Source organism: Cannabis sativa, chromosome 8 (genome assembly GCF_029168945.1).
Source record: "Cannabis sativa cultivar Pink pepper isolate KNU-18-1 chromosome 8, ASM2916894v1, whole genome shotgun sequence".
NCBI lineage: Eukaryota > Viridiplantae > Streptophyta > Magnoliopsida > Rosales > Cannabaceae > Cannabis > Cannabis sativa.
Window position 1 is genome coordinate 7,700,136 of NC_083608.1, and position 22,044 is coordinate 7,722,179.

General features: G+C 42.0%; 1 long non-coding RNA gene across 1 annotated transcript; it reads right to left on the minus strand.

Annotated features, from left to right (window-relative positions):
* Positions 1 to 1,059: 1,059 nt before the first annotated feature.
* LOC133029944 (uncharacterized) lies at positions 1,060 to 2,679 on the minus strand. The gene is made up of 3 exons (XR_009683871.1): positions 2,540 to 2,679; positions 1,761 to 1,824; positions 1,060 to 1,286 (listed from the first exon to the last, which is right to left on the minus strand). It is a non-coding gene; the product is annotated as an uncharacterized LOC133029944 (long non-coding RNA).
* Between the last annotated feature and the right edge of the window lie 19,365 nt (positions 2,680 to 22,044).

The window sequence follows — 22,044 nt, forward strand, 5'->3', positions numbered from 1 at the left end:
CTCTTCGGAATTCCATGCACAGTTCTCCTCCTCTCGCCAACTTCCATTGCATCTAGGAGACTTGGTCGAAGTTAAGCAAAGACCAAGTGAGCCTCTCCGGGCATACATCAACAGATTCATGATGGAGGCGACTAAGGTTTCACGGGTAACTGAAGATGGAAAGTTATCCGCGATACTGGGGGCATTGAAGTCCTCGACGAACTTTGGAAGGATGTAAGGAAGAACGGGCTGATATACTCAATGAGTGATTTTCTTGACCGTGCTGAAGGCTTCATCAAGCTCGAAGAAGCCATTCAAAGAGCGGAAGGTGAGCAAAAGCCTGGCAAGTCAAAGGCTCCTTCTACTGGAACATCCACCCAACTTCCCCATTACCCAAATAATTCAAGCTCAAGTTGTAAACGTTCCAACAACAACCATAGGCAAGGGAATGGGAAGAAAGGAAAATTCGTCGGCAAATCCGAACAAGCTCCCCGGGAGAATCAAGCAAAGTACATTGCGTTCATTATCTTGACTGAAGACGTAGAAAGTATTTACATGGCAACTCAGTCGTTGGCCCCATATAAGAAGCCCAGGCCCATGAAAAAAGATGTCAGTAAGAAGGACATGACAAACTTTTGTTTATTCCACGGAGACTATGGCCATGACACTAATGAATGCAACAACTTGAAGCGAGAAATTGAATTCCTGATAAGGAAAAACAACCCACACTTGCAGAATATGTCAAGATCGATCAGGGTCAGAGGAATGACAATAACCAAGAGTCACTACCTCCACCGGTAGATGGGCATCTGCAAGTCATTATTGGAGGCCCGCATATTACTGGAGATTCGGGCAAAGCTCGGGAGAGGTATGCCCGCACAGAGCAGCACGAACAAGAAGAAGTTATCCTGGCCATGGAAGAAAGGAAGCCCAAAGTTCCACGAGCAGGAGAGCCTACCATAAATGTAACGCCCTAAATAATTAGGCACGCTACCCAAAATGCTTATGAAACCCTAATCCCTTAATCGGGATTACTAATTAAAATAGCGCAGAATTTAAACTTTTATATTAAACAGACTGAAAATAAACTTGTAATATATTTAAACTTTTCAAAATAGTTGGGATCCCAAAAATATTTACAAACTTATTACAAGTTCTTTCTTACTAGCCGACCTAAGCGGCAAAACGGAATACAAAAGTCAACACTGTTAGACCCATAACCCGCTTGGTCTGAAGTGGCGTGAACATGTACATTCTTCGTCCTGCTCCAGAAACTCATGGCTGATCAGCTAATGCCTTACCCTTTCCTGCACAGTAGAGCACCCGTGAGCCAAGCCCAGCAAGACAGTACAAATCACAATAAATATAATATGCTCATTTACATATGTCTGTATAGCACAGACCTAATCACTATATCAACATGCCCATTTATGTCTACGTGGCGTAGACCTATGTGTTGCGCCCACACATCTAATTAAATCTACGTGACGTAGAACCACGTGTTGCTCTCACACGTCTAAATACATTAAGGCCTTAGAAGTGGTTCATCTCGGTTATGTGTACCGAGTCCAACCTGATTATGCCTTGAATGCATAATCCTTAAATTTCATTTCAATTAACATGCATGGCATTTATACACATATTCCACTAGGGTAATAACCCTAGGCTAACAAACCGTTCCTATTAGGGTAATAACCCTAATCCCGGTTACCATAACTCACATATATCATATTCAACATAAGCGCCACTGCGCATACTCTACGTGCAAACTACTGTCTTACCTGTTTTCCAGCTATAGAAGGAGATTCCAAATCCCCGGGTGCTCCTGATCAGGTGCCGGTAATCCTAGTCACACAAATCCGGGATAATTCATACTTAGGGTTAACCCCTGACTTTTAACTCAATAAAAATCAAGCATGGCATTTACAATACAGATAATCACATAGAGCTCAAAAAGAGCTTTCCAACGGTATAAAGAACGTCCCAAACAGAGTCCCGAGTCAAAAGTTATGGCCAAAACAAAATCGGGAAAAAGATGGCTCTCTGCCAGGTTTTATGGTCGCGGCGACCATAGATCTGGCCGCGGCCACTGGGTTCGAAAAACCCAGAAAACCAGATTTTAAGGCATAAACATGCCCACTTTACCAAATATTCGAACCTTAATCAATCCATACCCAAAATTAACTTCTTACAGATCAGAATCCTCACCACAAAGAGTTAAAACAACAATTCCAACAACTCTCAAAATTCATATTGCCTAAAAATCACATAAACTCAAAGTTCAAGCTCCACAAGTTAGAATTCACAAGCTAACTCCAACCATAAATCACAGCAATCACATAGCATAAATAGCTGGAATTAAAACATGAAAAATACCTTAGGTTTCATCCAAAGTTTATTCACACATAAACCCACACAATAATCCACAAGATTTACTTATAAACATGCTTCAACTCACACAAGAACACTAACATGCAACATCACAATATCATCCACTTATTCCATGCTTTTCCAACATAAATTCAGCAAGAATAAAAGAGATTAAGGTTGTAAAAACTACCTTAAAATCACACCAAAAGCAAGAACAAAGATTTCCCCAAAACTAAGCTTCAATCCAAGCTTATTTCTCACCAAATCAAGTTGAAAAAATCAAGAGAGTAAGAGAGGGAGAGAGAGTCGGGTAAGGAGGAAGCAAATAGCCAGAATTTCTATTTTCTTTTTTTGTCAAAAATGCCATTTAACACACTTATCTCATAAAGCCAAATTACTAAAATGCCCTTAGGGCCATATAACTTTCAATTTAAACATACAAGGGCAAAAATGGCATTAACACACAATTTCAAACCCAATTAAATTTCAGATTATCAAATATCAATTAAAATGCCAATTAATTCAATCTAATTTTCATTTCGAAATACCCGGTTGTGACTATACCGCGCCAACCTGTCAGAACACACCTAAAAAGACAACACAGGCATACTATATAATAATATAGTTCTATTAAGCACGTAATTAAATTAATTTCACCAATTTACCCTTCTCGGGTCATAATTACCAAAATGCCCCTGGCTCACCAACGGGGTCTTAACATGTTAAATTTCATATAATTTCACATATATTGAACTATATAATAATATAATTCCTCCATTAAACATAATTATCTAGTTAGGGTTTTGCTAATCCTTTTCTAAATTCCAGGTATTACAATAAATTTCAACGATGAAGACGCTATCATAGTTAGATTTCCACACAACGACCCGCTGGTCGTGGAAGTCCAGATAACCAATTAAATGGTGGCCAGAACCATGGTAGATAATGGAGCCTCTTCCAATATCTTGTTCAAAACTACTTATGAGAAGATGGGACTCCAACTCAAGGACCTAACCCCATGTCTCCTGCCTGTCTATGGTTTCTCCGGTCAAGGAGTTGCACCTCTAGGACAAATTTGTCTAACCCTCACTGTTGGACAAGCCCCGACAAGCATGACTATCATGGCACAGTTCCTGATATTGGATGTTCCTTCAGCTTTTAACGTAATGCTGGGTCGGCCGGCCTTGTATGACTTAAAGGCTGTCACATCAATATTCCACTCATGCCTGAAGTTTCCAACAAAGAATGGGGTAGGGTGTCTAAGAGGAAACCAGCAATCTGCTCGGGAATGTTACAACCTTGCAGTGGCCAAGGCTAAGAAGGAAGTATCCTCTAGCTAGAGCACATACAAGGGAAAAAACATTCCCAAGTAGGGAACTTCCCAAGGCGGGGATGAAGATGTGGATCCTCGACTTGGGGACCCAAGCAGCAATGTTGGACCTGTGGAAGAGTTAGAAGAGATCGAGATCGATCCAGATATCCCGACCAGAAAGCTATAGATCGGAAAGGGTTGTTGCTCAAAGTATAATAAGAATTCATAAAATTTCTGAGAGCAAACCTAGACATTTTTGCCTGGTCACATGCGGATATGGTTGGAATCGATCCTTCTATCATTTTGCACATTCTAAATATTGATCCCAACTTTCGGCCAGTCCAACAAAAGCGAAGACTACTGGACAAAGAATGAGCAGTAGCCTTGAAGGAAGAAGTAGAAAAGTTGCGCAACAACAATTTTATAATTGAAGCTTTCTACCTAGCTTGAGTCACAAATCCTGTATTTGTGGCCAAGCCGAACAAGAAATGGCGAGTCTGTATTGACTTCACAGACCTCAACAAAGCATGTCCCAAAGACATTTGCCACTTCCGAGGATTGATCAGCTCGTAGATGTAACAGCAGGGCAGGAAATATTAAGCTTCATGGATGCTTATTCAGGCTACAATCAAATCAAAATGCATCCACTAGACCAAGAACATACAAGTTTCCGAACAGTATGGGTCTATATCGCTACAAAGTAATGTCGTTTGGTCTAAAAAATACTGGAGCAACATACCAAAGATTGGTAAACAAAATGTTTAAAGACCAGTTCAGACGAAATATGGAAGTGTACGTGGATGAGCTCGTCAAATCCAGGAAGGCTGGGGGGCACATTGACGACCTGGACGAATGCTTCAAAGTCCTCAAAAAATACAATATGAATCTAAATCCCTCAAAGTATTCCTTTGGAGTCAGCTTAGGAAAATTTATGGGTTTCATCGTCGATGCCCGAGGAATTGAAGCCAATCTAGAGAATATTAAAGCCCTCTTGGATATGAAGTCGCCAACTAAAACCAAAGAAGTGCAAAGTTTGACTGGTCGGTTTGCCGCACTCAGCAGGTTTGTTTGAAAATCAACAGATAAGTGTGTCCCATTCGTCAATATCCTGCGAGGAAACAAGCAATTCGAGTGGACGGAGAAATGTTAAAAAGCTTTCCAAGAGCTAAAGGCACGACTTGCAAAACCTCCCATACTCTCAAAACCTCTGGACGGGGAAGAGCTTGGAATATACTTAGCTGTCACAGAACATGTCGTAAGTGTCGTGCTAATCAAAGAAGAAAGCAGCATATAGCACCCACTCTATTACATCAGTAAAAGACTCATTGAGGCTGAGGGCTGATACCCATTAATAGAAAAGCTCGCATACTCTCTTATTCTAGCAACAAGAAAATTAAGGCCTTATTTTCAAGCTCATCCTGTTCAGGTGTACACTGACCAACCATTACGCCAGATACTGCAAAAGCCAGATGCCTCTGGATGGCTACTCAAGTGGGCGGTGGAGTTAGGCCAATACGAAATTACTTTCCAACCCCGAACAGCAATCAAAGGCCAAGCCTTAGCAGACTTTGTGGTAGAATGCACAGGCAAGATAAAAAGCATACCAGAAAGCAACCCCGAGCTGGTACAAACACCTCAGCCAAGTAACAATGAAGATAAGCTGACCTGGAAACTACATGTAGATGAGTCAGCTACAGACCAGCTATCTAGTGCAGGAATTGTCCTTGTCACGCCTAGGGGGCAACACCTGCACGCTGTAGTCAAGTTTGGATTCAAAGCATCTAATAATGAGGCCTAGTATGAAGCCCTAATTGCTGGATTAAAACTAGCTTGGGAGATGAAAGCCGAACACATTGAAATCTGCAGTGATTCACAGCTGGTGGTAAATCACGTATCTAGAGAATACAAGGCTCAAGGAGAAAAGATGATAGCATATCTGAGCAAAATACATGATCTGCTCGCACAATTCAAAAGCTACGGTCTCAGACAAATTCTAAGGGAAGAAAACACAACTACAGACGTGTTAGCTCGATTGGCAAGCAACAATGTATGTGACAAGGCAAATTTGGTTCCTATTCAGTTCCTCGAAGAGCCTAGCATCACTGGCACGGAAGAGATCGAAATGATTGATACTTCCCCAAACTGGATGACGCCAATAGCAGCCTACCTCAACTCTGGGAAACTCCCAGATAATCGAAATGAAGCTCAAAAAATGAGAAGGAAAGTTGCACGGTATATCATAGTAGAGGGAATTATGTACAGAAGAGGATTCTCAATGTCGTTGCTCAGATGTGTTACTCAAGAAGAAGCTGCACGACTCCTATCTGAAGTACACGACAGATTTTGTGGAAATCATGCTGCCGGGCAAAGCTTATCTAAGAAAATTCTAAGGGAAGGTTACTTCTAGCCAACAATGATTGAAGATTCAAAAGCCTATGTTAAGATGTGCGACAAATGCCAGAGATTTTCAAAGATACCTAGAGCACCACCTCACGAGTTAACTCAGATGCAAAGTCCGTGGCCCTTTGCCATTTGGGGAATTGACCTGATCGGAAAATTACCCAAGGGCAAAGGAGGAGTGCAATAGGCAGTGGTAGCGGTTGATTACTTCACTAAGTGGACAGAAGCCAAACCAATCGTAACCATTACATCAGAGATAGTTCAAGACTTTATTGTGAAGAACATAATATGCCGGTTTAGACTGCCGTACAAGATAGTGTCAGACAATGGCAAGAAGTTTGACAATCGATCCTTCACTGACTTTTGTGCAAACCATGGTATCATCAAAAGTTTCTCAGCAGTGGCCCATCCTCAAGCAAATGGTCAAGTTGAAGCAGTCAACGAGACCTTGAAGGATACACTGAAGAAAAAAATCGAAGATGCCAAAGGAAATTGGCCAAAAGAGCTTCCTGAAGTTCTATGGCTGTATCGCACAACTGAGAAAATGGAAACCGAACAGACACCATTCGCAATGGCGTATGGATATGAAGCTATGCTGCCTGTAGAACTCGAGCCACCTTCCCACAGAAGATTGATGTACAATCAAGATACCAATCACGTACTCCTAGCCGAATCACTCGATGAAATCGAAGAAAGACAAGCCACTGCAAACTTGAAGTTGATGGCCCATCAAACAAAAGTAGCTCGATATTTCAATAAACAAGTGAAGGCTCGGAAATTCTTCGTGGGAGATATGGTCCTGAGAAGGGTATTCCTAAATACCAAAGACAGTACAGCAGGTGTACTTGGACCTAACTGGGAAGGACCATATCAAGTGGTCGAAGTTCTCGAATCCGGAGCATACAAATTAGGTAAGTATGACGAAAAAATGCAACTCGTTCTAGTACCACGGTATTGGAATGGGGAACATTTAAGAAAATACTACCAATAAAGTACCAGGTCGGATGACCACGCTAAGTACTGAACGAACATTTACTCTTAAGTAAATGGCCTGCTGGGCGGACTACGCTCAAAGGTTTCGACAAAGGAAACAAAGTACTCAGGTCAGGTGACCACCATTTAAAGTACAGATTCTTATTTTTGCAATTTGTTTTATTTCATGTTAAGCTAAAACATTAGATTAGATCAAATAGCTTTGATGTAAGTTACTACGGTAACAAACACATTTTTTGATCAATAAATGAATAAAGATAGCTATTTCAAAATTCAAATTGAGTCAAAATTATCAGCATGTTTCTAATTTACCATCCAGTGCGTACAAAAGGTTTGGTCAAACCCAAAGCACCGAACAGATAAAAAGCATACTTGTAAGAAACAAGTGACCAAGAGTCATAAGTCTGCTCGGTCACTTGGGGGGGCACCTATACCTATACAAAGCATTTGGTAAAGATAAAATAGTCACAAGTGCACGATGATTAAAACAGAGAATGAATTTCATTAAAGATAACAAAGCCACGTAATACCAGGATTAAAAGCTTCTCGATCAGCCCATTATCTGTAAAATAAAAAATAATTCCAAGTTTAAAGACCACTTGGCTGGTCATGATGTCTTAGAAAAGGCCTTATGGCTGAATAAGATATATAAAAATAAAAGGATAAAAGAAGAAGTGTTTAAACAGCTAGAGTCCCAGGCTCTTGGTTCGGGTCTTCTGGGCCGGCAGGAGCTGGAGGATCTGTTGTTTGAACGGGAGGTACATCAGCATTTTGGCCAGAGGTAGAAGCAGCCGCCTCGGTTTCACCATAAGCCACTTGGGAAGCACAGAACTCAAGGTACATGTCCTTAGCTTCTCCCAAGTAGTTGAAGTTTGCCTGAGGATTAGCCTCCCAAAAGTCGTAGAAGAGCTCAAGACCGGCTATCTCCAAGGACTGAACTTTCTCTTTCAGCTTCGTCACCTCGGCCGTAAGCTCCTCCTCCTTAGCTTTCTTCTCCTCCTCCACCCGACGAAGGACGGCTTGAAGAGATGTCCTCTCATCTAGAAGATTGTTCACTTCAGCAGATAAAGTCTCGATGGTCTCCTCAAGTCGGTCAGAAGCCTCAAGATCCTTAGTCAGCTCAGCTATTTTCTTTTGGGTGGTAAAAAGCTTCTTGATGGATTCACCCAACTCCATGCGAACAGCTCTGAGTTCCGCCCTGGCGTCTTCAGCATCCTTCTTGGCCAAGTCCACCTCCGCCCTCATGGTGTTGGACAAAGTCATGTTCTTGGAAGAAGCAGACTTAGCTCGGGAGTAAGTGTAGGCCAACTTCAGACCGGCCTGCACAAAGAAAAAACATGAGTATTTGAGCCAAGTAAAGAGGATTAAAGAAAATTGTCAAGAAAGACTTACCCTTGTGAACTCCTTCTGTAACACCCTAACTAGCGTAGGCGTATTAACGTGATTTTAAACATATTGTGCAGCTCGTTGCTAATCAACGAGATTAATGAAAATCGTGATTAATTAAAATTTTGCTATTTAATTAAAACTTATAATATTACATACAAAATATTTCGGGATCTCGTTAACAAAATACTTTACAAAAGTTTGCTAGTCTTTTACAAAATATTGGTCGCCCAGCGACTAACAACAAAAGCCCTGATGTCCCGAGGATCGTATGCTCCAGGCCTAACCGCCCCGACATGTACAACCTTCATCTGCTCGTCCTCACGATTCCTCGGCCTTAGCCTTGCCCTTACCTACACATAAACATAGCACTGTGAGTCAACAGACTCAGTAAGGAAAGCATAACGTAAAACATACTAATATCCCGGATTACATTCAGGCGCCCATACACCCAATTATAACCATAACTGAGTCAGGAACGTTCTTGACAAGTATGACTAACTGCGAATCCAGCCTTTACTTAGTACTCTAGTCGTACTGATGTGGTAGCAGATAGTTCATACTATCTGATAGCCTAGCATATATATGTTGGCATCTCAGTGCAACTCTATGTACACCTCATTGTTGCCCTGATATGCTAATCTGATGGCTATATATTTGCCTAACATATATCTGTTGGTATCTCGGTGCAACTCTATGTACACTTCACCGATACCCTGATATGTTATTCTGATGGCAATTGACATGTATGCTAAACATGTATAAACATATGCATATCAATATACTAATCTTACCTCAATTCCAAATTCAAGTGTGTCGGTCAACCTGAGTGGAACAATCTGCTCGGTGAATTACAGGCTCCTAAATCACATTAATCACGACACTGATAAGCGATACGCTAAATCACTTCCTGGGGACTTAAATGTGACACTAAAAGTTTCCCTATCGATGAATAACAAGGCAAAACCCTAAATATCACAAAAATGGGAAAAACTAGGGTTCCCAAAACTGCCCCAACCGGTAGATCAGTTCCCCAACCGAAATTTCAGTTCTGAGGGGTTTCCTGGGGACCAACCGGAATTCCGGTTCCTATAGGTCCCACTGAACCGGAATTCCGGTTCAGTGCAGAAAAGATTCAAAAATTCATAACTCGACCAAAACAACCCCAAACCACCTAAAACTCTCCAGACCTGCTCCAAACATCCCAAAGAACATTTCAAAAGCAACAAAACATCCCAGCATGCAAAGAAACAAAAACCACCATGGGGGCTCCAAGTTTCAGCTTCAAAGCTCAAAGCTTGGTTAACACAACAACCAGCCACCACAACCCACCTAATTCAACATAAAACAACATATCTAGCATCCAGAAAACAAACCCAAAAACAAACAATAATCACAGCAGCAAAAACACCATTTCACCATTAAAACCCAAAGTTTTGAGCTTCAAACTCCAAAGTTGGATAAAACCAATTAACAACCACAAAACCTGCTTAAAACTCCATGTCTAAACACAATTAAAACTTAGAAATCAACAACAAACAATAACAGCAGCTACAGCATCAAAATCACCAAGCATGCAACCATTTACTTCCTTAAATTACAAGAAACTAAAAAGAGGGTGCAAGAGCTATACCTTGGCTTGGATTAACAACACAAGTAGTTGAGAAAGATTGAATTTCAGCAGAAAAATCAAACCCTAACAGCCCAAGAAAACCGAAAGAGAGAGAGCTTGAGAGAAAAAGTGATTTTGTCTTTCTTTTGATTTTTCATAAAATGAATTAAAGAAAAAGTTGGCTTTATCTAAAATAATCAGCCAAATAATTAAATAAAATTCAAATTAGAAACTTAGCATAATCCCACAAAAAGACAAACTAAGGCTTGGCAAAATGACAATTTTGCCCTTCCATACTAATAGCCACTAAAGGATTATTTGGGAAATTCTACAATCCTGACTAATCCCGACATTCCCAATGTCTAACAATACCGCCCCGCTATACTAAAATACAAGGATGTGATTCTACTGAGCCATACACCGCGTTCCAATATGGCCGGGCACCGAACATGCAAAAATATGAAATTTCTATGTATGACATATAAAATTCTGAATTCAAATAAATCATCATAAATAATTATTTTAATATCAATAAATAATTTTCATAATTAAACCCTAATTATCTGCTAATTTCCAAATTTAAGCTAAGCGGTCTTTACACCTTCAAAACTCCTCCCACCAGCAGCTCCAGAGAAGAGTCATTGTCAGCACCGGCCAGCTGCTCACTAACCTCAAGAACCAACCGGTTCATATAGTGAGCAAGCATCTTCTTGCCTTTCTTGGCCTCCGGAAGCACTGGCAAAGGTGTAGTAGAGGTCTGCACCAGCTCAGACCCACCTCTCGGTAGGTCAGACTTGTCTGAACTCCCTCTTCGAAACTCCTTCGACTGGGCAACTTTTGGAGTGGAGGGGTTTGCAACCTTTAGCTCCTCAGAAAGATCGATGACCTCCCCGACAGGCGTCTTTTCCTTGGAAGAGGTTCCCTCACCGCCTTTAGCCTTCTTGGCCGGGGGAGATGCGTTGGAGCCTCTGTCGATTCTCATCTTCAGAGAATCAAGCATCTTTTGAGAAATGTCTTCACGGAACAAAAAACAAGATGGTTAGAAGAAACAGACATCAAAAACATAAAGCATAATAGTCAAGAAGCTTAAAAGCAGGACGGAGTAATATGCAAGATGATTGCTCGAGCAGGCCTCGAAATTCCATCATACCTGACATGTTGGAATTTATTTTACCAGGATCTTAGATTTACTAACAAGTATGTTGTTTAACATCCTAAATATGAACTTCTAAAACGATAATAAACACATATAAAGTTAGGAAACCTTACATTGATTGTAGCGGAATAATATGTCTCGATCTCTAACCCTTGTATCCTTTCTGTCGTAGAGTATCACCAAGATCTGAGTCTGAATGTCCTTCTCTTCAATTTGGATTCTTCACGATCTTCCAGACTATGATTGAGGTACCACTTGATGTGTGTGGGCACTACTCTATCACTCAAGGTATTCGAAATTAGAAGAAGAAGAAAAGAGAGAGAGAGAGAGAGAGAGAGAGAGAGAGAGAGGGTCGGCTATAGAAGGATAATGAGTGGCTAAATTTTCTGAAGGCAATCTCTTGAATCACTTAAAACTCTTATTTTGGTGTGAGCCATCACTATCTATTTATAGGTAGCCACTAGGTTAAGGTTAGTAATTATTTGGCATTAAAATAATGAAAATATTAATTGGAAAAGCCTCTCTAAGTGGTCGGCCATGGTGTTAATGGGCCCCACTTGGAATTTTGCAATTTTAACAATTTTCATTTCTATTTTCTCAAAAACGCCAATGTTCCAATTATAACCATTTAAATGTCAAAACTAATTATTTAATGACTAAAATAAATTATTAAATAATATTGTCATTTAACATAATTATTAATTAGACATATATTGTCTCTTAATTAATAAATAAAACCTAGAAACTCTTTTCTTCACAATTTTGCCCTTGCTTAGTGAAAATTCATAAACTAGACGTAGTCTAATTTTAGAATTATAATTGATTAATCAAAATCAATTATTTGAGTCTTACAAGCATTATGTTCTCAACTAGAATGGGGACCATGGACCTATATTACCGAGCTTCCAATAAGCTGAACCGAATTTACCAAGTAAATTCCGTAACTTATTAATTCCTTGTTGAATCCACTTTTAAAACTTGGAATTGCACTCTCAGTTATATAGAACGCTCTATATGTTCCACCATATAGATACGCTATCACATTTAACCATCGTTATAATCTCAATTGATCAAAGATCCTCTATATAGATGATTTACACCGAGTATGGATAAATTTACCGTTTCACCCCTCAATGTATTTTGCTCCTTAAAACACTTAGCTACCTGTAAATGATGTTTTAGTGAACTAAAATATAATCATTGAAACAAGAGCTCTTCCATTTACTTCTATTTAACTAAGCTTGAAGGAAATCATCACTTGACTTCTAAACACCAATAGAAGCTATAGATTCCATATTTATGTTTAGCGCTCCCACTCAATCATACTATCATGTTCCCAAAATGTACGTATCACCCTGACCCAAAAGAAGGCTTAACTAACAAATCAAAGAACATGAATAGCACTCCTGAGATTGAGCCTAAGCATATTAGGATTTATATCTTTTGATCTAAGATCAACTAGTGATATTGACTTGGAAAGATACAACGGTAAGTATTATAATATTTTAACTAAGATCAATATCGGTCCAGTCCAATGTATACTCCATACATTCGAAACTATTATACTTTGCCAATGTTCTGGAAAGAACATAACACTTTTGCAAAGTGTAAGTATACTTCATTGCTGATTGACATTAGTGTAAATCCAAAACACTGATGAAACATGGACTTAGTCTTTCGAATCATATAATCACAATCACATTCCACTGTGTTGACATCACTGCAATTGTGACTGACTATATGTTCTGGACTTAACAGATTTTGTGGATATATTAAACCATAAGCATGAAAACTACATGTTAACATAAATCACTTCTAATTCTCTTATTGATAACAAATCAGATTAGATTGTAATGGGTTTTATTTAGGGCATAAAATCCCAACAAACTCCCACTTGCACTAACATAAAACAAGTTGTGAATTCTAATCAATCTGTTGTCTTGATCTTCAGATCAAGTGTAGTATATTTGACTCAACCCAAATTTCTGGAACCAAGTTCATAAAACATTATGCAACATCCTTTACTATATGCTTTACTCATCAAGGGATACTGAAATCCTTACTGCTTATTAAGTATATCTGAATAAACAGAACACATATCTCTCATTCTTTAAAGATTGAAACAGAGATAATACAGTGTAGAATTTTCTTCAATTGAATAACTTTCTGGTAATTTCGAATTTACAAAGTTATATATCTTCACTGATGGAGCTTGAATTATTATAGATGGGTTTTTACACTATTCTAGAATAAATTCAAAAATATCTTGCAATATCAAAAAATTGATTAATAAAATTGTTATCCCAAATTTGGCACTTTGACGTGGCATCACGAGAATGGTGACGCGTGGACTCTACTTAGAGCATCTGCTCGGATCAACATGCCGAGCAGGAAGCCTCGCTAGCATATTCAAAATGGAATATTCGACGAGCCGTGCAGAATGAGCAATACTTAGCGAATTCAGCTAAACGCATCATGAGTCACCAGCTCAATCCCTATAACTCAGGGATCAACTTACATGGATGTGGCGTACACACGATCCCACTATCAGTGTATTCAGCCTCAATCCTACGATCCTTGCATTCAGCATTGATCACACGATCAATATGTTTATGCGCATTGTAACGAGAGAGGAAACTCTTCCTCCTCAAGTTACCAGCCCTATAAATAGTGAGGAATGTTCACTGGGCAAGGGATCGGAAAACTGTAATCCGAGAAATTGTACGCCAAAACGCTATAAGCTAAGGCTATCTAAGAATCATATATTCAGAGATATTATTATAAGAGCTATAAGAAAAGGAATCTTCTTCCTTATTCTTAAGTCAATACAACTAACGCGGATTAGGCTATTACCGAACTGCTCGGAGCTGAACCTCTATAAAATTTATGTGTCTTATTATTGCATTACTACATATTCTTATTACGACATATCGTTTATCGCTTATCAAAAAGACTCATTGTTGGTCGCTAAAAGCGAAGTCAACATTTTGGTGCTTTCATTGAGAGCAGAATCACAGATCGCTCTTTTCAATACTCGACGCAATGGTACAAACTCATAGAGGCCTGTTCGACCCAGCACAGTCACAGACGCTGGATCCGACGCTGCAGGACCCAAGGAGTTCAAGGGTTCCACCCGCTGTCAATCCTGGACAGACGGGAAGTGTGGTGAATGGTGGGACAACTCATGTTACTCAAACTGCACCTGGTGTGCAAGAGACCGGAAACAACGGTTCCGCACACAACCAGGGCGTTCATAACACGACTGTTCCACCAGGCATCAACGACCAGACGACCATCGGAGACGCAACCGAGTTGCAAAACCTCCGCGCTGCGCTTGGACTCATGCAGGGTCACAATAATACCCTGCATCACGATCAGGAGGAATTACGTGCCGCAGCAAACCTCGCATTTGACAAACAAAGGCGTATGTTCGCCAATTGGAGGGACAAAGAGATGGAGGCATTAAAGGCTCACCATGCAGAGATTGAAGATCGTAGTCGGCAAGCCACTGTGCTCATATGAAGAGCCTATCAGACTGTAGGCCAGCAAACGCTGAGCGTCATTCCCCTAGGAGAAACTGAGGATGACCCAACGGTGAATGCTTCCCAGACAACCAACGGTCAGCCGTCCAATCCCCGGTCACGAGTTCCACTCGTGGGCCAAGAGGTAGGCGAACAGACCTTGTCCGAAAATTCATCAGGAGGGGTCATGCTCGACGGATCCACGCAAAATAATGGATTCATTCCACCTGCCAGCCAAGCGAACCAATCGCTAAGGCAGCCAGGTTCTTGTGTGTTCGATAGGTTGGGAACAACCCATGACGTAAGGGACAATCTAAACAGAAGAAGGGGAAGAGACGAGCAGAATACTACAACGAACGTGCAGTTCGGAGCCCATACTCAAATCCCCGCTCAGAAAGACGCTGACGTAGTCCAACCCGACCAGAATGCCAATCAAGTCAGCCCAGCCGTACAGGCCCATCTCGACGAACTGAAGAATATGTTTCATGGCATGGCCGGGCAGCGTAACAATGATCTTGAGTTAGACCGTGCACGCGGAACTCCCTTCTCACCAGAGATCAATCTCCTGCAACTACCTCACAAGTTCAAGATGCCAACGTGGAAGATGTACACTGGGAGAGAAGATCCTCTCTCCCATCTCAAGTATTTCGAGATGCAAATGGATTTACAAGGGGTACGAGGAGACGTATGTTGCAGAATCTTCCCTGCCACTCTGTCAGAGGCCGCACACCAATTGTATTTCAAGTTGGCTATTGGAAAGTTTAGTTCATGGGAAACCTTCTCTTCAGAATTCCATGCACAATTCTCTTCCTCACACCAACTCCCATTGCATCTGGGAGATTTGGTCGAAGTAAAACAGCGACCAGGGGAGCCACTCCGAGCATACATCAGCAGATTCATGACGGAAGCGACCAAGGTATCACGGGTAACCGAGGATGGAAAGTTATCCGCGATACTGGGGGGCATTGAAGTCCTTGGCGAACTATGGAAGGATATAAGGTCGACTCAATGAGTGATTTCCTTGACCGGGCTGAAGGTTTCATCAAGCTCGAAGAAGCCATTTAGCGAGTAGAAGGTGAGCAAAAGCCGAGCAAAACGAAGGTTCCTTCTACTAGAACGTCCGCCCAACTTCCCCATTATTCCAGTAATTCAAGTGGCAAGCGTTCAGGCAACAACCACAAGCAAGGAAGCAGGAAGAAGGGAAAGTTCACCGAAAAACCCAGACAGGCTCCCCGTGATCGCGCCAAACACACTGCATTCACTATCTTAACTGAAGATATAGAAAGTGTGTACATAATAACTCAGTCGTTGATTCCGTACAAGAAGCCCGGGCCCATGAAAAAAGATACCAGCAAAAGTGACATGACAAAATTTTGTCGGTTCCATGGAGACTACGGCCACGACACCAACGAATGCAATAACTTGAAGCGGGAAATAGAACTTCTGATCAAGAAAAACAACCTGCACTTATAGAAGTACGTCAAGGCCAACCAAGGTCAGAATAACCAGGATCTGATGCCTCCGCCAATAGATGGACACTTGCAAGTCATCATTGGAGGCCCGCACATCGTTGGAGACACGACCAAAGCTCGAGAAAGATATGCCCGAATAGCTCAATACGAGCAAGAAGAAGTCATCCTGGCTGTGGAAGAAAGGAAGCCCAAAGTTCCACAAGCAGGAGAGCCAACCATAACATTCAACGACGAAGATGCTGTGCAGATAAGATTTCCGCACAACGACCCGCTAGTCGTGGAAGTCCTGATAGCAAACAAAATGGTGTCCAGAACAATGATCGATAATGGGGCTTCTTCGAATATTTTGTTTAAGATTGCTTACGAGAAGATGGGGCTCCAGCTCAAGGATTTGACTCCATGCCTTCAGCCCGTCTATGGTTTCTTCGGCCAAGGAGTTGTGCCTCTAGGATAAATCTGGCTACTCCTCACAGTTGGACAAGATCCGACGAGCATAACTATCATAGCACAATTTCTGATATTGGATGTTCCTTCAGCCTTTAATGTAATGCTAGGCCGATCGGCCCTGTATGACTTAAAAGCTGTCACATCAATATTCCACTCGTGCCTAAAGTTTCCAACCAAAAATGGGGTAGGGTGTCTTAGAGGGAATCAGCAATCTGCTCGGGAATGTTACAACCTTGCAGTGGCCAAGGCTAAGAAGGAAGTATCCTCCAGCCAGAGCCCAGACAAGGGAATAAATATTCCCAAGTAGGAAACTTCATAAGGCGAGGATGAAGATGTGGATCCTCGACTTGGGGACCCAAGCAGCAATGTTGGACCAGTGGAAGAATTAGAAGAGATCGAGATCGATCCAGCTATCCCGGCCAGAAAGCTAAAAATTTGAAAAGGTTTGTTGCTCGAAGTAAAATCGAAATTGATAAAATTTCTAAGAGCAAACCTAGATGTTTTCGCCTGGTCATATGCGGATATGGTCGGAATCGATCCCTCTATTATTTCACATATCCTGAACATCGATCATAACATCCGGCCAGTTCAGCAAAAACGAAGATTGCTGGATAAAGAACGAGCAGTAGCCCTGAAAGACGAAGTTGAAAAGCTGCGCAACAACAACTTCATCATTGAAGCCTTTTACTCAGCTTGGGTTGAGAACCCCGTACTCGTACCTAAGCCGAACAAGAAATGGCGAGTCTGTATTGACTTCACTGACCTCAACAAAGCATGCCCTAAAGACTGTTTCGCACTTCCAAGAATCGACCAGCTCGTTGATGCAACAGCCGGGCACGAAATATTAAGCTTCATGGATGCTTATTCGGGCTACAATCAAATCAAGATGCATCCACCAGACCAAGAACATACAAGTTTCCAGACAGATATGGGTCTCTACTGCTACAAAGTCATGTCGTTTGGTCTTAAAAACGTCGGAGCTACATACCAAAGATTGGTCAACAAGATGTTTAAAGATCAGATCGGCAGAAATATGGAAGTGTAAGTGGATGATATGCTCGTCAAATCCAGAAAGGCTGGGGGGCACATAGACGACCTGAATGAATGTTTCAAAGTCCTCAAAAAATACAACATGAAACTAAATCCCCTAAAATGCTCCTTTGGAGTCAGCTCGGGAAAGTTTCTAGGGTTCATCGTCAATGCTCGAGGAATTGAAGCCAATCCGGAAAAAATCCAAGCCCTCCTGGATATGAACTCGCCAACAAAAACCAAAGAGGTACAAAGCCTAACTGGTCGAATTACCACACTTAGCAGATTCGTGTCAAAATCAACGGATAAATGTGTCCCATTCTTCAACATCCTGCGAGGAAATAAAAAGTTCGAATGGACAGAAGAATGCGAAAGAGCTTTTCAAGACCTAAACGCACAGCTCGCAAAACCTCCCGTCCTTTCTAAACCTCTGGACGGTGAGGAACTGGGGATATACCTAGCAGTAACGGAGCATGCCATAAGCGCCGTACTAATTAGAGAAGAAGACAGTGTGCTGCATCCAGTATATTACGTCAGTAAAAGACTCATCGGGGCCGAAGGCCGATATCCGTTGATAGAAAAGCTTGCCTACTGCCCCATCTTAGCAACAAGAAAGCTAAGACCTTACTTTCAAGCTCATCCTTTTCGGGTGTACACCGACCAACCACTACCACAAATACTGCAAAATCCAGATGCCTCTGGACGGTTACTCAAGTGGGCGGTGGAATTGGTTCAGTACGAGATCAACTTCCAACCCCGAACAGCTATCAAAGGCCAAGCCTTGGCTGATTTTGTGGTGGAATGCACAGGAAAAACTAAAAGCATCCCAGAAGGCGATCTCGAGTCAACACCACAACTGAGCAACACTGAAAACAAGCCGACCTAGAAGCTGCATGTGGATGGGTCGGCCACAGATCAGTTATCCGGCGCAGGAATTGCCCTTGTCACACCTGGGGGCAACACCTCCATGCAGCGGTCAAATTCAGATTCAAAGCCTCCAACAACGAGGCCGAATATGAAGCCCTAATCGCTAAACTCAAACTAGCAAAGGAGATGAAGGTCGAGCACATCGAGATTTGTAGTGACTCACAGCTAGTGGTAAATCATGTATCTGGCGAATACGAGGCTCGGGGAGAAAAAATGATAACATATCTGAGCAAAATACATTATCTGCTCGCACAATTCAAAAGCTACAGCCTTAGGCAAATTCCAAGAGAAGAAAATACAACAGCAGATGTGTTAGCCCCATTGGGGAGCACTAATATAAGTGACAAGGCGAACCTGGTCTCGATCCAGTTTCTTGAAGAGCCTAGCATCACCGGCACGGAAGAAATTGAAATGATCGACACATCTCTGAACTGGATGACGCCAATAGCAGCCTATCTCAACTCTGGGGAACTCCCGGATTACCGAAATGAAGCTCAAAAAATGAGAAGAAAGGCAGCACGGTACATCATCGTAGACGGGATCATGTACAGAAGAGGATTCTCAACGCCATTACTCAGATGCGTCACACAAAATGAAGTTGCACGGCTTCTATATGAAGTTCACGACAGATTTTGTGGAAATCATGCAGCCGGACAGAGCTTATCAAAGAAAATCCTAAGGCAAGGCTACTTCTGGCCGACGATGATTGAAGATTCGAAAGCTTATGTCAAGAAGTGCGACAAATGCCAGAGATTTTCAAAGATACCAAGAGCTCCACCCAATGAGCTGACACAAATGCAAAGTCCGTGGCCCTTTGCCATCTGGGGAATTGACCTAATCGGATAGAACCTAAAGCTTAAGGCGGAGTGCAATACACAGTGGTAGCAGTCGACTACTTTACTAAGTGGACTGAAGCTGAACCACTCGCAACTATCACATCAAAGAAGGTTCAAGACTTTATAGTAAAGAACATCATATGACGGTTCGGACTACCGTACAAAATAGTTTCAAACAACGGCAAGCAGTTCGACAGTCAATCTTTCACTGATTTCTGTGCGAACCATGTCATCATCAAAAGCTTCTCCGCAGTGGCACATCCCCAAGCAAATGGTCAAGTTGAAGCAGTCAACAAGACCTTGAAGGATACGCTAAAGAAGAAACTTGAAGATGCCTAAGGAAATTGGCCGGAAGAACTCCCCAAAGTTCTATGGTCATACTGTACAACGAAAAAAACAGCAACCAGTCAGACACCATTCTCAATGGCGTACGGTTATGAAGCTATGCTGCCCGTCGAACTCGAGCCACCATCCCACAGAAGGTTGACGTACGATCAAGGTACCAATCACATACTCCTTGCAGAATCACTTGATGAAATCGAAGAAAAACGACCAACTGCAAACTTAAACTTGGTAGCTCATCAACAAAAAGTAGCTTGGTATTTCAACAAACAAGTGAAAGCTCGGAAATTCTTTGTGGGAGATATGGTCCTAAGAAGGGTATTCCTAAACACCAAAGACAGCACGTCAGGCGTACTAGGACCCAACTAGGAAGGACCATACCAGGTGGTCGAAGTTCTCGACTCCGGAGCATACAAACTGGGTAAGTATGACGAAAAAATGCAACTCATTCTAGTACCACGATATTGGAATGGAGAACATTTAAGGAAATACTACCAATAGAGTACTCAGGTTGGGTAGACCACTTCAAAGTACTCAGGTCAAATAGACCATTTCAAAGTACTCAGGTCGGGTAGACCACATTAAAGTACTATTAAACATTCGCTTCTAAGTGAATGGCCTCTTGGACAGACTACGCGCAAAGGCTTCAGAAATAAAGTACTCAGGTTGGGTAGGCCACTTTCAAGTACAGTTTCTTATTTGTTTTTTGTCATGTTAAGCTAAAAAGATCATATTAGATCACTAGCTCTGATGTAAGTTACTACGGTAACAAATACATTTTCGATCAATAAAAGAATAAAGATAGTATTTCCAATTCTATTGAGTTGAAAAAATCAGCATGATTATAATTTACCTAAAGTGCGTACAAAAGGTTTGGTGGAACCCAAAACACCGAACAGAAAAGCAATATATTTGCGAAAGACAAGTGACCAAGAGTCATACGTCTGCTCAGTCACTTGGGGGGCACCTATACCTGTACAAAGCATTTGGTAAACATAAAACAATCACAATTGCACTGCAATTATAAACAGAGAATGAAATTCATTAAGGATAACAAGAGCATATAGTACCGGGATTAAAAGCTGCCCAGTCAGCCCATTGTCCAAAAAATGAAAAATAATTCCAAGTTTAAAGACCGCTTGGCCGGTCATGATGTCTTAAAAGGGCTTGAGGCCATATATAATATATATATTAACAGGAGATAAAAAGAGTAAGTGTTCAAACAGCTGGAGTCCCAGGCTCTTGGTTCGGTTCTTCTGAGCCAACTGGAGCAGGAGGATCTATTGTTCGAGTAGGAGAAGCATCAGCAGCCTGGTTAGAAGCTTGGCCGGAAGTTGAAGCAGCCACCTATTTCCCACCATAGGCAACTTGGGCCGCGCAGTACTTGAGGTACATGTCCTTAGCGTCACCCAAGTAGTCGAAGTTGGCCTGGGGATTAGCCTTCCAAAAATCAAAGAAGAGCTCGAGGCCGGCAGTCTCAAAGCATTTACCTTCTCCTTCAAACGGTCTGCCTCGTTCACCTGGGCGTCCTTATCCTCCTTTAGCCGAAGAAGAACTTGCCACAGAGAACTCCTCTCATCCTGAAGACGATCAACTTTAGCAGATAAGGTCTCGATGGTTTCTTCAAAGCGATCAGCAGCCTTGAGGTCCTTTGTTAGCACGGTGATCTTCTTCTCGGCGACAAACAGCTTCTTGTTGGCCTCACCCAACTCATGGCGAACAGCTCCAGTCTCCGCCCTGGCCTCCTCAGCTTCCTTCTTGGCCAAGTCCACCTCCGCCCTCAAGGTGTCGGACAGAGCCGCACTCTTAGAAGTAGCAGATTTAGCCCGGGAGTAGGTGTAAGCCAAATTCAAACCGGCCTGCATAAAGGAAAAAGTCAGCATATGGAGCTAAGTATGAAGAGTTGAAAGGGAACTATCAGAAAAAAAGACTAACCCTGGTGAGCTCCTTCAAAACTCCACCCACCAACACATCCAGAGATGAGTCGTTGTCAGCACCAGCCAGTTGCTCAGTGACCTCAGGAACCAGACGGTTCATGTAGTGAGCCAGCACCTCCTTGCCCTTCTTGGCCTCAGGCAGCACGGGCACGGGTGGAGTTGATGCATGCACCTGCTCAAGGATCCTCCTGACAAGTTCGGACCTAGTTGTTGGTGGCCCAGACTCCTTAGACTTGGCAGATTTGGGAGTGGAAGGATTTGCAGCAGTCAGCTCCTCGGAAAGGTCAATAACCTCTCCAGAAGGCCTCTTCTCTGAAGACCCCTC